Consider the following 19,215-nt stretch of genomic DNA (forward strand, 5'->3'; position numbering starts at 1 on the left):
AACACCAGTAGTAGTCTGACCTGATAGAAGTACTTCTCAAGTAGACCTATTACCAGTAGAAGTCTGACCTGATAGAAGTACTTCTCAAGTAGACCTAGCACCAGTAGTAGTCTGACCTGATAGAAGTACTTCTCAAGTAGACCTAGCACCAGTAGTAGTCTGACCTGATAGAAGTACTTCTCAAGTAGATCTAGCACCAGTAGTAGTCTGACCCGATAGAAGTACTTCTCAAGTAGACCTAGCACCAGTAGAAATCTGACCTGATAGAAGTACTTCTCAAGTAGACCTAACACCAGTAGTAGTCTGACCTGATAGAAGTACTTCTCAAGTAGACCTATTACCAGTAGAAGTCTGACCTGATAGAAGTACTTCTCAAGTAGACCTAGCACCAGTAGCAGTCTGACCTGATAGAAGTACTTCTCAAGTAGATCTAGCACCAGTAGAAGTCTGACCTGATAGAAGTACTTCTCAAGTAGACCTAGCACCAGTAGTAGTCTGACCTGATTGAAGTACTTCTCAAGTTGACCTAGCACCAATAGAAGTCTGACCTGATAGAAGTACTTCTCAAATAGACCTAGCACATGTAGTAGCCTGACCTGATAGAAGTACTTTTCAAGTAGATCTAGCACCAGTAGTAGTCTGACCTGATAGAAATACTTCTCAAGTAGACCTAGCACCAGAACATTTGTGAAAGGAACGCACAATGACAGCACTGAATGAGGACAACACAACACGAGAGATCACGTGACACAACCAGATGATATTGGAGAGTATTGTTGTTATATGTTGTTCATAGAACAGTAATGTTGTGTTGTGTTGTATAATATATATCTGACGTGTGTTGTCATGGAGTAACATGTTCACATAATTGCGCATGCTATCTGTCTTCAGATTATCAATTTCGACAACCCATCTCCTAATGTTTTAAAGGGGCGTTTAACTCTTATAAAATACCACCAGCGTTCGGTGATCTACAGCGGATATAATAATGTGTGGATGCTGTGAGAACTGGTTCAATTCTGTAAATGTACTAATCTGTATCTGTTATTTCCACAATCTGTGGTATTGAGTAGAGTATAATAGTAACAAGATTCCACTCAATTCGGACAATACGCTCTCTCAGTCATATCCCAGACACATAGGAAATAAGGAAATCTTTGCCGTAGCGATGTTCAAGGAAAACAATGCTGTACACCCATGCAGGTGAATTTGTATTCATAGTTTACAAGGGACAGGGTGTGGTTTGACAGGTGATCAAAGGGACGCAACTCTGTGCAGAAATATGTATCTCTTTATGCTCTTAATATCCTCTTCCGGAGCCTGGGAATATTCATTAGTCTACAATTTGTCCTGAGGTTTTACAAAAGCAATTATTTGCTCACTGGACATGTTTGATCTTCTGAATAAAATGCGTCATAAAAAGTTATTATTTTTGACTGCTACTTTCATACAAACAAGTTTGGTGTTCTATAGCAATGACTGAAAACATATCCTGTCTGGAACAGAAATCCCATGTGTAAAGTGTAAACGTTGTTTATTCTGGCAAACAGTTTCTGCTTGAACTCTCTCACCTAAGTTAATCACGTTAATACGTGGCATCACAACTACTACATGATTATACATATATGTTTAATTGTCTTTACATATACTAGTATATAATCAATTTGCCTTTATTGCATATGCAGGAAACTAGGATATCAGCTAAGTAAGGATGGATGAACAACTTCTATATTACTTCGTACTCCAACTTCTAAATGCCTCGCAAAGACGTCATGATATCAGCTGACGATTTTGCATTTTGTCAGAAACAAGTGTGAGCAAGTAGTCACAAGAGCGGAGTTAACAGCACACACAACAAAATGCAAGCAAGAGTATGTCATCAACTTATATTTTTTTCATTTAATCTTTATATTTCTAATAACATGACATGTTATAGGTATGGAGATAGTAATGTTTTTCACACTATGAATGAGTGACATATTTCATCCATCCTTGTGTATTCCAATAGTTCGTGATACATTTTAATTGATAAACGTGTTGAGATCTGTATATAATAGTCTAATGCAAAGTAAAACATTTTCAAGGGTAGAAGTTGGAAATTATTTGTCATTTCACACTTTTTTGACTTGTTGTCAATCATGTTGTTAGATTGACAGGTGGCGATAGGTTAATTGATAGAGATACTTTTATCACTTCTGTGGCTAATTCAATTGATTGGATAATTTGCCTTGATCTATATCCGTATATCATTTTTATTAATGAAACTACTTTACTTTTCTGGAGACAAGAATAGTTCAGTGTTTGAAACAGAATGTATCAATAAAAACACAGATGCTTTTATCAAAGCTCTAAGGTATATTCATGTTTTACTCATTCAGTGTACAGACAAATAGCTCTCATACCATGCCACTTGCCAGTCTACGACACCGGCATCGATATGACAAAGTCAGAAGTCACCAAGATTGCCTTATCATGCATGGCACTTTGTCCTTCCCGGGTAATGAGTTGTATGATATTAACAAGCAACTGTATGGATCTTTACCCCACTGTGACAGCATCTGTATCCACCATTTTGCTTACATCTTCATCAAAGTATACTTTAAGAGGTCGCCATCTATTTAGCTGCTTGTTTGATTTCATCAATAGTCAACCCTGTCCATCCAAAAACCATCCTATGATGTGTCCGAAGAAAAGTAGAGATGCATGATTCAGGAGTGGTCGTTGTTTGTGTGAGTGAGTTGTTTACATTACTGTAGTCATTAGTGAGCGAGTGAGTGAGTGAGCCTTTAGTGAGTGAGTGAAGGGCCTACATTACATTACCCATTAGTGAGTGAGTGAGTGAGGGGGGGCTACATTACTTTACCCATTAGTGAGTGAGTGAGTGAGTGAGGGGGCCTATATTACTGTTGCCATTAGTGAGTGAGTGAGGGGGCTACATTACTGAAGCCCTTAGTGAGTGAGTGAGTGAGGGAGGGGCCTACGTTACTGTAGCCATTAGTGAGTGAGTGAGTGGGTGAGTGGGTGAGGGGCCTATATTACTGTAGCCATTAGTGAGTAAGTGAGTGAGGGGGGCTACATTATTGTAGCCATTAGTGAGTGAACGAGTGAGTGAGGGGCCTATATTACTGTAGCTATTAGTGAGTGAGTGTGTGAGTGAGGGGCCAATATTACTGTAGCCATTAGTGAGTGAGTGAGGCTACATTTCTGTAGTCATTAGTGAGTGATTGAGTGAGGGGGGGCTACATTACTGTAGCCATTAGTGCGTGAGTGAGGGGTGAGGGGCCTATATTACTGTATCCATTAGTGAGTGAGTGGTTGAGTGGTTGAGGGGTCAACATTACTGTAGCCATAGTGAGTGAACGAGTGAGTGAGTGAGTGAGTGAGTGAGTGTGGATGCCTACATTACTGAAGCCCTTACTGAGTGAGTGAGTGGCCTATATTACTGAAGACATTAGTGAGTGAGTGAGGGGGGCTACATTACTGTAGCCCTTAGTGAGTGAGTTGGTCAGTGAGGGGCCTACATTACTGTAGCCATTAGTGAGTAATTGAGGGGACTACATTACTGTAGCCATTAAACAGGTTCAGACTCCCGACCTTGTCTGGACCACCTGAGGTATTGTGCTACCCCGTTTCGTACCTACTACGCCACGAGGAAACTCAAACTGAAACAAGGTGGGTCTTGTTCCATGCAGTTCCAAGTTGATTCGCCTGCTCTTGTGAAAATGGATATTTTAACCACACTGACAAGAAAATGCCAACTTGCAACATGAATATTTAGATGTTGTCCTAAAACGAATTCAATTCTATGAAACAGACAAATGATGAATCAGCTCTTCAGTAAAACACAAACTTAAATTATCCTTGATAATGGTACCTGTGAAAGGTACGAGTCAAGAAGTCCATTTGTGACATCATCAACTACAAATGTACATCTTGATTGCCACACTGTTAGTGTTACCATTGTGGGCTCCTTCTTGTTACGTCCAGGCCAATCACTAGACCTTCACTGTAATTGGCTTCTCTCCTGTATTAGTGAGTGAGTGTTAGTGTTACCATTGTCGGCTCCTTCTTGTTACGTCCAGGCCAATCACTAGACCTTCACTGTAATTGGCTTCTCTCCTGTATTAGTGAGTGAGTGTTAGTGTTACCATTGTCGGCTCCTTCTTGTTACGTCCAGGCCAATCACTAGACCTTCACTGTAATTGGCTTCTCTCCTGTATTAGTGAGTGAGTGTTAGTGTTACCATTGTCGGCTCCTTCTTGTTACGTCCAGGCCAATCACTAGACCTTCACTGTAATTGGGTTTTCTCCTGTATTAGTGAGTGAGTGTTAGTGTTACCATTGTCGGCTCCTTCTTGTTACGTCCAGGCCAATCACTAGACCTTCACTGTAATTGGCTTCTCTCCTGTATTAGTGAGTGAGTGTTAGTGTTACCATTGTCGACTCCTTCTTGTTACGTCCAGGCCAATCACTAGACCTTCACTGTAATTGGCTTCTCTCCTGTATTAGTGAGTGAGTGTTAGTGTTACCATTGTCGGCTCCTTCTTGTTACGTCCAGGCCAATCACTAGACCTTCACTGTAATTGGCTTCTCTCCTGTATTAGTGAGTGAGTGTTAGTGTTACCATTGTCGGCTCCTTCTTGTTACGTCCAGGCCAATCACTAGACCTTCACTGTAATTGGCTTCTCCCCTGTATTAGTGAGTGAGTGTTAGTGTTACCATTGTCGGCTCCTTCTTGTTACGTCCAGGCCAATCACTAGACCTTCACTGTAATTGGCTTCTCTCCTGTATTAGTGAGTGAGTGTTAGTGTTACCATTGTCGACTCCTTCTTGTTACGTCCAGGCCAATCACTAGACCTTCACTGTAATTGGCTTCTCTCCTGTATTAGTGAGTGAGTGTTAGTGTTACCATTGTCGGCTCCTTCTTGTTACGTCCAGGTCAATCACTAGACCTTCACTGTAATTGGCTTCTCTCCTGTATTAGTGAGTGAGTGTTAGTGTTACCATTGTCGGCTCCTTCTTGTTACGTCCAGGCCAATCACTAGACCTTCACTGTAATTGACTTCTCTCCTGTATTAGTGAGTTAGTGTTAGTGTTACCATTGTCGGCTCCGTCTTGTTACGTCCAGGCCAATCACTAGACCTTCACTGTAATTGGCTTCTCTCCTGTATTAGTGAGTGAGTGTTAGTGTTACCATTGTCGACTCCGTCTTGTTACGTCCAGGCCAATCACTAGACCTTCACTGTAATTGGCTTCTCTCCTGTATTAGTGAGTGAGTGTTAGTGTTACCATTGTCGACTCCGTCTTGTTACGTCCAGGCCAATCACTAGACCTTCACTGTAATTGGGTTTTCTCCTGTATTAGTGAGTGAGTGTTAGTGTTACCATTGTGGGCTCCTTCTTGTTACGTCCAGGCCAATCACTAGACCTTCACTGTAATTGGCTTCTCTCCTGTAAACATCATTGGCGTCGTCATTATGTTGTTATTTGTGTACATTTATCCCACCTTGTGTAAACGTATTGTCATATATATATATATATATTAACTCCATGTAGTTACTCAGCATTCACCTGATGAAGGGACAAGAAGCTCTGAAACGTCGTCACAAAGAATAATGTTATCCATAAAAAGTCTCCTGTGTTCGTATTCTTTCAACTTCAAACAACTTCAAAACTTCCCCGATGTCCTGGACTCCTTTAGTGCTGCACTTATTGAAGTAGCCACATGGCAGATTGGATATGTACATAGGCCTCAAGTATGTAATGCCACTTTGACCAACGCCTGCATTGTTTCTTGTACAGTAAACTATGGTTATAACTCAAAGCGACCACCAGTTTTAGTTCGTTATAACCATAGTTTGTTATAAGCATATATAAAGCATATATACAGCAACTGTACGGGACCCAAGAAAACAGTTCGTTATATCCGCCGGTTCGCTATAAGCGTGTTCGTTATAAACGTAGTTAACTGTATGTAGATTTTGTACCAACTTACACTGGCAGTATCATGGGTCAATCAATCTTCTGTACCAAGTTTAAAAATGCAAAATGTCTAACCAAAGTAAGATTTAAACACCAGCCCACACATGGCTAATACATATAAATATCTAACCAATGACCAGAAAGCCGTTGCCCTTTGGTTTCAACTAAGCCCCTATGTATATATTTCTGTATACGACCCCCAGTGTATTGTTCAAGTCTCAATGTGTCATGTGACCGGGTGTGGACAGAGTGAGTCGTGTACCATACATCTGTCATTCACAGACAAACATTCTGTACATCATTGTTTACACCCAAGGAAACTCTCGTCAAGTCACTTGTAAAACATTGCTTCAGAAACACTGAATTATCCTAGCTGGTTTGAAGAACAAAGCAGTGCAATATCTTCAGCTTCTGAATCCTGCTTTCTCTCTACACACCTACCTCAGCACTAAGAGGCTACGTACACGTGACATCACAGACATGTAAAAACATTTATCGTACTTGGTCCGAATTAATAACAGTTATATTTTCCCTATGTGAACTAAGTGGGGTACATGGATTGTTTTAGTCTGACTTGGGTGTTGGCATATTGTGGCACAAATAGGGTGTTGCCCTTTCTTTAGCTGTAATACGGAAAACACAACACGGACATGCTCATATGCAAAATGACTTGATGGCATTATCCATTGTACAACTACAATTTTGCTGAGGATGAAGATTTGATGATATAACAAAACATCCAACAAATAAAGTGTGTTTTGAGTTTGCTGTTTAACGCCGCACTGATAATTTCCAGCTATATGAGGGTGGTTTGTAATTAATCGAGTCTGGACCAGACAGTCCAGTGATTGACATCATGAACATCTATCTACTCAACTGGGATAAGGCGTCATGCGGACCTTGTTACTGTAACACGTGTGTGTAACTAGTGTGTGATAAGCAACATAGCGCCTTGTCTTATGACATTTGTATTGGAGTTGTAAATCATATTTTACAGGAAAGGGACGTGAGTGACGTATTGACGGGTCATACTTTCAGAAAGGGGGGAGTTAGTTGGGTGTTTGAAATAGGGTTTACCGGGCGGCAGATACAAGATGTTGGATTCAGGAGAAGTAATGTATATCGTTGTTATATTCAAATGTGTAGCAAACGCAAGCTATTGGCAATGGAAGCATGTGGAGCTTCTCTGCCGAAGGATTAGATTCCTGTTAATATTCGGTGTATGGTACCTTTTATAGATGGACTTCTTTCCTATGGTATGTTATAATATCACTATGGGTATGTTATCATATTCCAATGGGTATGAAAGAGACGACTAATGGGATCGGGTGGTCAGGCTCGCTGACTTGATTCGTTATCGTTGAATAAGCCCTGGGATGTTGAGAGATTTCAATATTTGTTTGTGAAACTTATTCCCCAGTACATTAACACAGTACTTTGGTCTTACACAATGTGTGATACAGCTGTATGTTTATTAAACCCACGATCTCTTCAACGGGTGATCTGGCAAGTAATAAAGATCAGTACGCACTCATGAGGTCAACCTTTGCGAGGAAACTGCCTTGGGTGATCAACTTTTAGTGTCCCTCAAGTCCGCAAGACATCATCTGCAACACAGATATCAACTTAGCCAGAGCTCCTGCACATTCTTCCGCTGAACTGTACACAATCAGTCTCTATGTGGGCTATAAACCCTCACGTTATACCGCACTTTCGTTAGGCAACACACTGCCGAACTGAAGGTTTGAAATATCTCAGGGCTTTTTGCTGCAGCCAAAGGTAGCTTTTTATGCTACAAGTATAGGTAGTACAGCACAACTCTGATCATGGTTACTTGGGTGCAGTCGTATTGATCTGAACCACCCTTGAGGTCAACCTTTGCGAGGAAACTACCTTGGTGATCCACTTTTTACCGTCCCTTAAGTCCAAGTATGAGCACTCACACTTTACCATGTAATAATTCATATCTTTTCCCGCGGAAACACTTATCGTGGATAAGTCTTATCTTGCTGTCAGTCTTCGGGATAGCAACAAACACACTAGCAACTCTAGGTTTAGGTGTGGCAATCCCATAATTCCCTAACATTAATTCTTCCTTTATCTGCAGTTCTGTTTGCTTCCGGTTTAAACATGCCGACCTATGATTCTTAGTTTCTCTGTACTCCTGTCATAGGCCAGTATATCTCCCCATACGTATTTCTATGCAAGGTGACTGACATCTAGCATGTATTTCAGACAGTCAAGTATCCCAGATATATCCCCTCCTTTGTCAGTAATCATCTTTCAAGACGCCTCTACTGGCGTATGCCCACATCTCTGATGTGAAGTTATCACCGTCCCCTTTTGAACTACCAAGGTCAAGTTTATACCATCCCCGGAATCGAGAAACTTCGCCTCCAGGTCTTGTGCTAACGATTCTATCCACTCATAATTTTCAGCTTTCTAACGTTTGCCTTACCTTGGACAGCACAAGTCAACACACACGGAGATGGTGAGCCAATTTGGGCGGCGTCTTTCATCATCAATCGCACTCTTCCTCAACGCATCTATGATTTCAGGCATCTTTGTCCCTGCCGCCTTCTCTCTGATTTTGTTTCAGCTCCCCTGACACCTTAGAGTCCTTCTCATATTCCGCGGCCATACTACTTGTAAAATGGATATTGTTTGTTTGTTTTTTGTTTAACGCCGCACTCGGCATTATTCCAGCTATATGACGGCGGTCTGTAAATAATGGAGTCTGGAACAGACAATCCAGTGATTGACATTATGAGCATCGATCCACGCAATGTGGATACGATGACATGCATCAACAAAGTCAGCGAGCCTGACCACCCGATCCCGTTAGTCGCCTACGGCAAGCATGGGTTTCTGAACACCTATTCTAAAAAAACAACGGATATTGAGTGAGTATGGTTTTACACTGCTTTTTGTAATATTCCATCAATATCACGGAGGGGGACACCAGAAATTGTTTTTGTTTGTTTGTTGTTTAATGCCGCACTCGGCAATATTCCAGTTATATGACGGCGGTCTGTAAATAAGCGTCACACATTATACCCATGTTGGGAATCTTGACTTGACGAGCGAACGCTTTTATCTCTAGACTACCCCACCGCCCTAAAACGGAAAAAAACTCCTAAGGGTCATGAGCGGCAACCAAGCTCAATATGCAATATTATGGTCTAAGGGGGACAACTCCTCCCTGTGTTACAATACATTCTCTCGAAAACTACACCTTGTATCAGTTCACGTTTGATTGAAATAACAAAAGAGATTGCACACATTATTTCAGATAAATGCCTAATGGTCAAACTGAGAAAGAATCTCTTGCATCCTGGAGTGTTGGCTTGATTGTACAGATCTGAAGAGAGTCGTACAAAGTTGTATCCCGGGCTGTTACGTTTGGGATATCTGTCCTGCAAACACAGAAGTCCATCCGTGGGTCCACAGCACTTTATTTGTGATATGATAGTTACAGCATCTGTATGATTACGATTGTGGTGAAGGGACAGACATGGCCAGGCATATCAGAGGCGTCAGAGCCGCTGTCCGAGGGTCAAGTCCCACTCACAGAAAGCGTACTACCTTTAACCCTCACTGTCAGACTGTCATGTATCGTGTTACGTTACATACATGGTCAGCCTGCAGTATTCCGCACCTCATCCACAATGTCAAGCTTCAGTGGCCAACCGGCCATTCTCTGGCACTAATTAGGAACCACTGACCGGTAACCTCCCAAAACCCCTACATCCCATTTCCCCTACAGCTTAAGACAACAAAGTTCACGGTCCATGGTACTGCTAATCCCTAGTCTGTTACCTATTTCATACAATGGAACAACCCAAGAAACACGAATAGATTGAGATAAATATTTAATTACGATTACGAAATTATTCATAATTCATAATACATTATAATAAAATGTTCATTTTTCATAATTCATAATACATTATAATAAAATGTTCATTTTTCAAAATTATGATAAATTTCATCTCAAATGTTCAGTGCACTCTTTATCCCAGCCTGAGTAGATGGCCAACCGCATCTAAAAACTGCATTGGGGATTTCACCTCTCTATTCAACTCGTCCTTCGGGCGGCAGAGACGCTTCTCCACCTCTCTATACACTCTCTTCCTGCCTCTTGGAGCTGCTCCAAAGTCGAGCTGTAGAATCTTAGCTCGTTCTGCCTGTTCCACCTTCCCGACTACCTACACAAATCGGTAGATGTTGGGATGTCGGTGAGGGAGACCTCGGTTGAGTCGGTTATGAAAGCCTTCCAGGTTGTATTTCGTCCTGGGACCTGTTGTACCGTGATGGTTCCACAGTGGTAGGGGGAATCGTGCTCCGTGGTCGACCAAGGTAGTGACGATGTAGTCGTTGAAGGCGATAGCTCTTGGTACATCTGGTGTGTTGTCCATTGCGTCAACCCACGTGTCCTGCATCTTGTTCTGGGGGAGTAGGGGTAGGCCAGCTGCTCTTCTTATCCACTTGCAGACTTCAGGATCTTCTCGATACGCGACAGCTAGTCCCAGATCCTGGACCTTCCTCCATATCGCCTGGCTGTAATGGAAGAAACAAGTGTAATAATTGTTTCTTCCTATTGTTATTTTTGTAATTTCTAAAAATTGTCTTCTCGTCATACAGACATCTTTCATTACACTACCATTAATTCTTTTCTTTTTTAAACTTTCCTTTAAGTCCCCTTATCCCCTAAAGCTCTACCCCTTTCATATTACTACCTCTACTTCAGACCTTAATCTCTCCTTCAGGTGAGTTCATAATACCAGACAGGTAAATGCCGTGTGTTGTTTTAACTTATTGTAGGGGAACTGGGTTGTAGGGGATATGGGATGTAGGGGTTTGGGGAGATAACCCACTGACCTGCACATGACTCCGTGCTGTTTGCCATAGTAATAATAGCCCAGCTGGTGTTATACTTAGGGCAACGATGTGAATATTTATCTATATATATATTTAACTAATTCAACTCAAGGAATATATAAGACATATATATATTCCCTGTTAAAACCTATACTCTGCCAAACTGCCTCCGATAGTTGCTTCTAATGTGATACAAGTACATACCTGTAGGCATTGCCTAAAAGTCGGGCCGGTCCGAGTTGGCCCGTGCTGTCAAAATCAACTTTAACCTCACAGTGTATTATCAAATGGATTCATATGTTTAGATTTGTATCATATCTACCTAACTACCACTTTATTATGTCACAGTCCATCGTTTTTAAAGAAAACAAGGTGCTCAAAGTGAAACATTTTTACAATATTTTCTTAAGAAAATCTATGTCAGAAGTGTTCAGTCCGACTTGGCCTGGGCAGTCAAAATCACTTTAAACTTCACAGATGTATCATCAAATGGATTCACATCTTTAGATTAGTATTATATCTACCTAAATACCACTTTATAGTGTCTCAGATCGCTATACTTAAAGTAAACAAGGGGCTCAAAGTGAAGCCCTTTTCCCGCTACATTCTCAACATAGTCTCTATCAGAAGTGTTCTGCTTGTGTTGGGTCCGACTTGCCCCGGGCAGTCAAAATCAACTGAAACCTCACAGATGTATCATCAAATGGATTCACATCTTTAGATTAGTATTATATCTACCTAAATACCACTTTATAGTGTCTCAGATTGCTGTACTTAAAGAAAACAAGGGGCTCAAAGTGAAGCCCTTTTCCCTCTACATTCTCAACATTGTCTCTATCAGAAGTGTTTGGCTTGTGTTGGGTCCGACTTGGCCCGGGCAGTCAATATCAACTTTAAACACACAGAAGTATCTTCAAATGTGTTTACATCTTTAGATTATTGTTATATCTACCTATATACTACTTCATAATGTCACGGTACATCGTATTTAAAGAAAACAAGGGGCTAAAAGTGAAGCCTTTTTCCCTCTACATTCTCAACATAGTCTCTATCAGAAGTGTTTGGCTTGTGTTGGGTCCGACTTGGCCCGGGCGGTCAATATCAATTTTAAACACACAGATGTATCTTCAAATGTGTTTACATCTATAGATTATTGTTATATCTACCTATATACCACTTTATAATGTCACGGTACATCGTATTTAAAGAAAACAAGGTGCTCAAAGTGAAACATTTTTACAATATTTTCTTAAGAAAATCTATGTCAGAAGTGTTCGGTCCGACTTGGCCCGGGCTGTCAAAATCAACTGAAACTTCACAGATGTATCATCAAATGGATTCACATCTATAGATTAGTATTATATCTACCTAAATACCACTTTATAGTGTCACAGAACGCTATACTTAAAGTAAACAAGGGGCTCAAAGTGAAGCCCTTTTCCCTCTACATTCTCAACATAGTCTCTATCAGAAGTGTTCTGCTTGTGTTGAGTCCGACTTGGCCAGGGCAGTCAATATCAACTTAAAACACACAAATGTATCTTCAAATGTGTTTACATCTATAAATTAGTGTTATATCTACCTATATACCACTTTATAATGTCACGGTACATCGTATTTAAAGATAAGAAGGTGCTCAAAGTCAAGCATTTTTACAATATTTTCTTAAGAAATTCTATGTCAGAAGTGTTCGCGTATTTATGCTTTAAGTCACTTTGACATTGTTTAGCTTCATAAACTGTTCATAAGAAACATGTCAGACAACTTTGACATCATTGATGACTTAGGGGAAATGAGTTCAAGTAAATACAGAAAGAGAGGGTCTAAAATTGCCACAGTGTTAGGCCCGAAAGTCTATTTAGGATTTAAATTGTGATTAAGGAAGTAGAGGATAGAGAGAGAACAAGATAACAAATCTTAACAAAACCTACCTGCCAAACAAGTGCTAGTTCGTTCGTATCCGTAATCCGTCACAAACTCTGAAGAACGCATAGTGTGTTCGATGAAGGAAATACAGCCCTTCAGATCTTTGTTTACTGAATACACCTTGACCTATAATTTATAAGATATTGAAGGTACATGGCCGCCCATAGTTTCGAGGAAATGTCCTGGCTACACTTCAAGGTTTCGTGCTCAACAAATATATATGAATGTATATGATGTCTCATCTTGATGTACTTTAATAATGCAATTCGACAAAGAAGATGTACAGATGCCTCGACAGCATTTTTGGCAGTCAACTACAAGTACAGGTAAACATGGCTATTAATGTTCGTGTGTGTCAGGTTGCCCTTACCTCGCCGTCACATCTGTACACAAAGCAAGTGCATAGTCTAAACTAGGCTACATTTGCATTTCTTTAGCCGTTAACAGATGCCCCGACAACATTTTTCACACATGAATGACTTCAACCTTGGCTCTCAACTATTACAGGTTAACACGGCTATTAATGCTCATGTGAGTCAGGTTGCCCCAACCTCGCCGTCGTATCTGTACACAAAACAAGTGCATAGTCTAAACTAGGCTACATTTGCATTTCTTCAGCCGTTTCAATAATGCAGTGCGCTGTCACAGGTCTGTACAGCACAATGTATTTTATTAGTAATTGGTCGATCCTTTATAAATCATATTTTTCCATTCATTTCACATATGCCTCGGTAGAATTGAGGTAGGGGAAGGACTTCCGGACATCCTTTTAGAAAAAGCAATTGTCCGGATAAGCGAGGTTCGACTGTATAGCGCGTGATACATGACAAAACAGATGTGTTAGGACCTGATTCGCACTTGCTGAAGGGATACCAATGGACCCTGATCATAATACATTGGTTGCTTATTATTATTATTAAACATATCGTATTGTCCAAAAAGACAAAGGGATTGGGCACAAGTGCAGCACTTATTACCACCTTCTCCCTATATACAGTTATACATAATATTGCATAATGAAAATTAAAAATTGACAGTTGAAGCATCACATTGTGGAAACATAGTGCACAATATAAATTTATATACAGTGCTCATATGAAGGATATGTACAATGTGCTGGAAAGTGAAGACAGTGTGCATCTCATACATATGCTAATATTATACATTTTAGTGTTGTATATATATTTAACAATATTAATGATTAACAGTTTGGAAACAATAATATGCTAGCTACTTAATCTGTTAGTCGTTTCTATAAATTTGTGTACAGACAAGAATATTTTTGTATTCAGGAAAACATCTAAGTTTGGATCACAAAAAAGAATACTATTTAGAGTTTTTTGTCCTCCAAGATTATCGATAGCTGTCAGTAATGTCTCCCTAATATCATCATATAAGGTACATTGGAAGAAGAAATAGAATGAATTTTCACAAGGAGCTCCGCATTTACAGGAAATAGTATCAGATAATTAACACGAAACAGGTTGGAATTTAGTGTGCTACAATTGTGTCTCAATCTAATGTGCAATATGTTTGTAGAACCGCAATTATAGTGCATAGGTGGTGACGTAGGCTGCTTAGATGCGACAGCTTTAAAATAAGATATTGACGGACTATCCCTGATTCCTGATGATAGATTATTCCATTGGCCTAATGTATCTATAATATAAGACCTTTTAAACGTAGTTGTCCGTGCACATGGAACTACAAAATCATGGCGGTTTCTGAGATTATAACTGACCTTCTGTGACACAGCTGGTGGTATAAGATCAGTTACATATGAAGGACATGGCTTATTTATTATTTTATACATAGTTACAAGTTTGTTGACGTTTCTTCTATACGCTTATATATATATATGTATCCACGTTACCCACACCTAGAACAAGTACACTTATTTGAATATTACTAATATTACATGAATGTTACTGAGCAGTCAGTTAGAGTTTATAATTATTTTTTTTAAATTTGCGCTTAATCAGCAACATTAAGCCTTTCACGTATATTACAACTTTGTAAGTTAACTTTCCTTTCCAGAAATACCATAGCATGGTGACAGAGATGAACTTCTACACCAAGAGATGTGTCATTATTTTAAAATCTGCTTTGTTAATTTGATTTCAAGAGATAGCCTTCACCTGGAAGGAATTTATATTTGTATTATTTCAATTTTTCTTTTCATATTTATCCCTCTGAATTTTGGGTTTTGAAATAGCATGTCGCAGAAATAGCTCCTGTTGGACCCTTAGACTTGCAAGAATACTCTTGTGCTTCTTGCTTTGTCAGACCAAACCCATACTGTTGAATTTCTCAAAAGCTTTAAAAGGGTTAAAGCTATTTTTGGAAGTATAAATGGGTTGATTGGTGACTACCACAGAAGTAGCAAATGGAGTTATGTCCGATGAAATTCTCTGTTTTGACTTGTGCTAATCGTTTCCGTGTTTTTCAGGTTTAACAACTAACTTGCCTTTGTGTGTGTTTTCTTCCACCGGTGGTGCAGGATACGCTCACCTCTATGCAAACACCTGTTATCCTCACTGTTTGATAGTAGTTTATACACGTAAGTATGTATAAGTTGTATGTCATCTTAATACATCACTTGTGTTATCCCTCTTCTTGGGGTGTACTGGCCTAAAATGCGTCACGAAAGTAATGCGATTAACTTTGCTTTTGACCTGTAAAAGCTAACCAGCAAACGAAAACACGGCGTTGTTTACAACGAACACATGTCTAAACAAACATCCTTTTTTATATACTTAAGTAGAAGTATCACGATGGACAGTGCATACAACTGTTTGGCAAACAATATCAAGCAATATTTTAGATTCAGAACCAACATACCATGACATAACAGAAACATATATATTAAATTGTATATATTCATATTTGCCGCTATTCAAGATAAATTTATTTTACCGTCACTGTTTAAAACTACTCTGAACTACTTGTATGTATAGATCATCTTATTTGTAAACAGTAGGCGGACGTATTATATATCTAACAGTTACAAAAGTCTGCTGAAATCTTCTATTTCTTTATTATGTAAAATGCTGTCAACATGAATAAATGCCAATTATTTTATAACACTCAAAATATAGTTGTCATAATGAACAAAGTTTTAAAGTATATTTGTCACATGCAATAATACTGTCCGGTATTATTAGTAATATGTTCAATATCAACCACATATTGTGAGAATCCAGTAAAAAGGAACTGAGTAAAGCAGTGGTAAAATCTATCCATATATACAAAATTGTATATTTTTGGATATACCATATATACAAAATTGTATATTTTTGGATATACCATATATACAAATTGTATATTTTGTATATATTGGAATTTTCCCTTGTGATACTTTCACTGGCCACTGACAAAGATTAGCAGTATTAGAATAAGAAACTAAATTAAATCCAGTATGACGTGATGATGTGTAAGCATACAGAAAACTAAGAGAGCCCAACTTACTTCAGTTTCTGTACCGTACTTGCGCTTACCTCCTTTTGCATCCTGCGTATCATTCAACCTGTCGGATCGATGTCTTAAACATCACGACTGTAAAACAAAGTTGCTTACTTCCTTACTTACTTTGGAAATTTAACGTGCGCTTTCCGGCTGATGCGTATTTCGCACACGGCCCGGCCAGGCCAAGCAAGGGATTTTCCGACCAGTCACATACCATGAAAAAAGGGCTTCACTTTAAAGAGTATACTTCACTCCAACACTCCCTTAGTTCCCTCCTCCACCCACCTCGGCATTTATTCCAAATTTAAAAATTTCAAAAATTAAATATAAGCAACCCCTAAAATCCCCCTCTTGGGTTGCACACACCACTTTCATCCTTTTCGGAATACACTAAATGGTCCGGACAGGCCCGTGTGCGAAATACGCTACAGTCGGAAAGCGCACATTAAATCTCCTATATCAGTCAGTCAGTCAGTCCAACACATTTGGTGAATTTTTCTTGAGAAGATACAGTGAAAGTGCTCGACTTTAACAGACCACTTTTCTTTGAGTTATCGCGCGACATTATTAAGTATTATGTAGGTAGATATAATACTAGTCATGTTGAGAATGGAGAGGAAAAAGGGCTACACTTTGAACTCATGGTTTTCTTTAAATGCGATAAACTGTGACATTATCTGTGAGGTTTAAGATGATTTTGACAGCCCGGGCTAAATCAGACCGAACACTTCTGACATAGATTTTCTTAAGAAAATATTGTAAAAATACTTCCCTTTGAGCACCTTGTTTTCTTTAAATACGATGTACCGTGACATTATAAAGTGGTATATAGGAAGATATAACACTAATCTATAGATGTTAACACATTTGAAGATACATATGTGTGCTAAAGTTGATTTTGTAGAACCGCAATTATAGTGCATAGGTGGTGACGTAGGCTGCTTAGATTCGACAGCTTTAAAATAAGATATTGACGGACTATCCCTGATTCCTGATGATAGATTATTCCATTGGCCTAATGTATCTATAATATAAGACCTTTTAAACGTAGTTGTCCGTGCACATGGAACTACAAAATCATGGCGGTTTCTGAGATTATAACTGACCTTCTGTGACACAGCTGGTGGTATAAGATCAGTTACATATGAAGGACATGGCTTATTTATTATTTTATACATAGTTACAAGTTTGTTGACGTTTCTTCTATACGCTTATATATATATATATGTATCCACGTTACCCACACCTAGAACAAGTACACTTATTTGAATATTACTAATATTACATGAATGTTACTGAGCAGTCAGTTAGAGTTTATAATTATTTTTTTTAAATTTGCGCTTAATCAGCAACATTAAGCCTTTCACGTATATTACAACTTTGTAAGTTAACTTTCCTTTCCAGAAATACCATAGCATGGTGACAGAGATGAACTTCTACACCAAGAGATGTGTCATTATTTTAAAATCTGCTTTGTTAATTTGATTTCAAGAGATAGCCTTCACCTGGAAGGAATTTATATTTGTATTATTTCAATTTTTCTTTTCATATATATCCCTCTGAGTTTTGGGTTTTGAAATAGCATGTCGCAGAAATAGCTCCTGTTGGACCCTTAGACTTGCAAGAATACTCTTGTGCTTCTTGCTTTGTCAGACCAAACCCATACTGTTGAATTTCTCAAAAGCTTTAAAAGGGTTAAAGCTATTTTTGGAAGTATAAATGGGTTGATTGGTGACTACCACAGAAGTAGCAAATGGAGTTATGTCCGATGAAATTCTCTGTTTTGACTTGTGCTAATCGTTTCCGTGTTTTTCAGGTTTAACAACTAACTTGCCTTTGTGTGTGTTTGTTCCACCGGTGGTGCAGGATACGCTCACCTCTATGCAAACACCTGTTATCCTCACTGTTTGATAGTAGTTTATACACGTAAGTATGTATAAGTTGTATGTCATCTTAATACATCACTTGTGTTATCCCTCTTCTTGGGGTGTACTGGCCTAAAATGCGTCACGAAAGTAATGCGATTAACTTTGCTTTTGACCTGTAAAAGCTAACCAGCAAACGAAAACACGGCGTTGTTTACAATGAACACATGTCTAAACAAACATCCTTTTTTATATACTTAAGTAGAAGTATCACGATGGACAGTGCATACAACTGTTTGGCAAACAATATCAAGCAATATTTTAGATTCAGAATCAACATACCATGACATAACAGAAACATATATATTAAATTGTATATATTCATATTTGCCGCTTGAACACTTCTGACATAGATTTTCTTAAGAAAATATTGTAAAAATACTTCCCTTTGAGCACCTTGTTTTCTTTAAATACGATGTACCGTTACATTATAAAGTGGTATATAGGAAGATATAACACTAATCTATAGATGTTAACACATTTGAAGATACATATGTGTGCTAAAGTTGATTTTGACCGCCCGGGCCAAGTCGGACCCAACACAAGCCAAACACTTCTGATAGAGGGAATGTAGAGGGAAAAGGGCTTCACTTTTGAGCATTGTGTTTGCTACTGCAATATGAGACACTAAAGTGTTATATGGGTAGATATGATATAATTAGTCTATAGATGTAAAGTATGTGTTATTAACACGTGTCGTGTCAGTCCTATGACATTCGCGAATATCCACTTGCAGAAAACATCCTGTGTTGGTTTAACATGAATTAGTAAAGGTTAATTAGGTATGCCAAACACTAATTAATGAAAGAAGAGTAGTCAAAACACTGTCATTTCGAATTCCTGCCCAGGACATCACACCCCTGCACTAAGGTCGGTGAGAAACCTTCTCATCAAAGTAAAGACGCAGTCAAGAAACTGACTTTTCGGTATGAACTCTAGTACGTAGCTATAATTATCAGTTTATTACATCGCTGAAGATACATTTTGATTCAAACTCAATTAAATGAGCAAAACTATCCGTTTCTGGACATTTGAGAT

This window comes from Haliotis rufescens, unplaced genomic scaffold (genome assembly GCF_023055435.1).
Source record: "Haliotis rufescens isolate VD_foot unplaced genomic scaffold, xgHalRufe1.0.p SCAF_44, whole genome shotgun sequence".
Classification (NCBI taxonomy): Eukaryota; Metazoa; Mollusca; class Gastropoda; order Lepetellida; family Haliotidae; genus Haliotis; species Haliotis rufescens.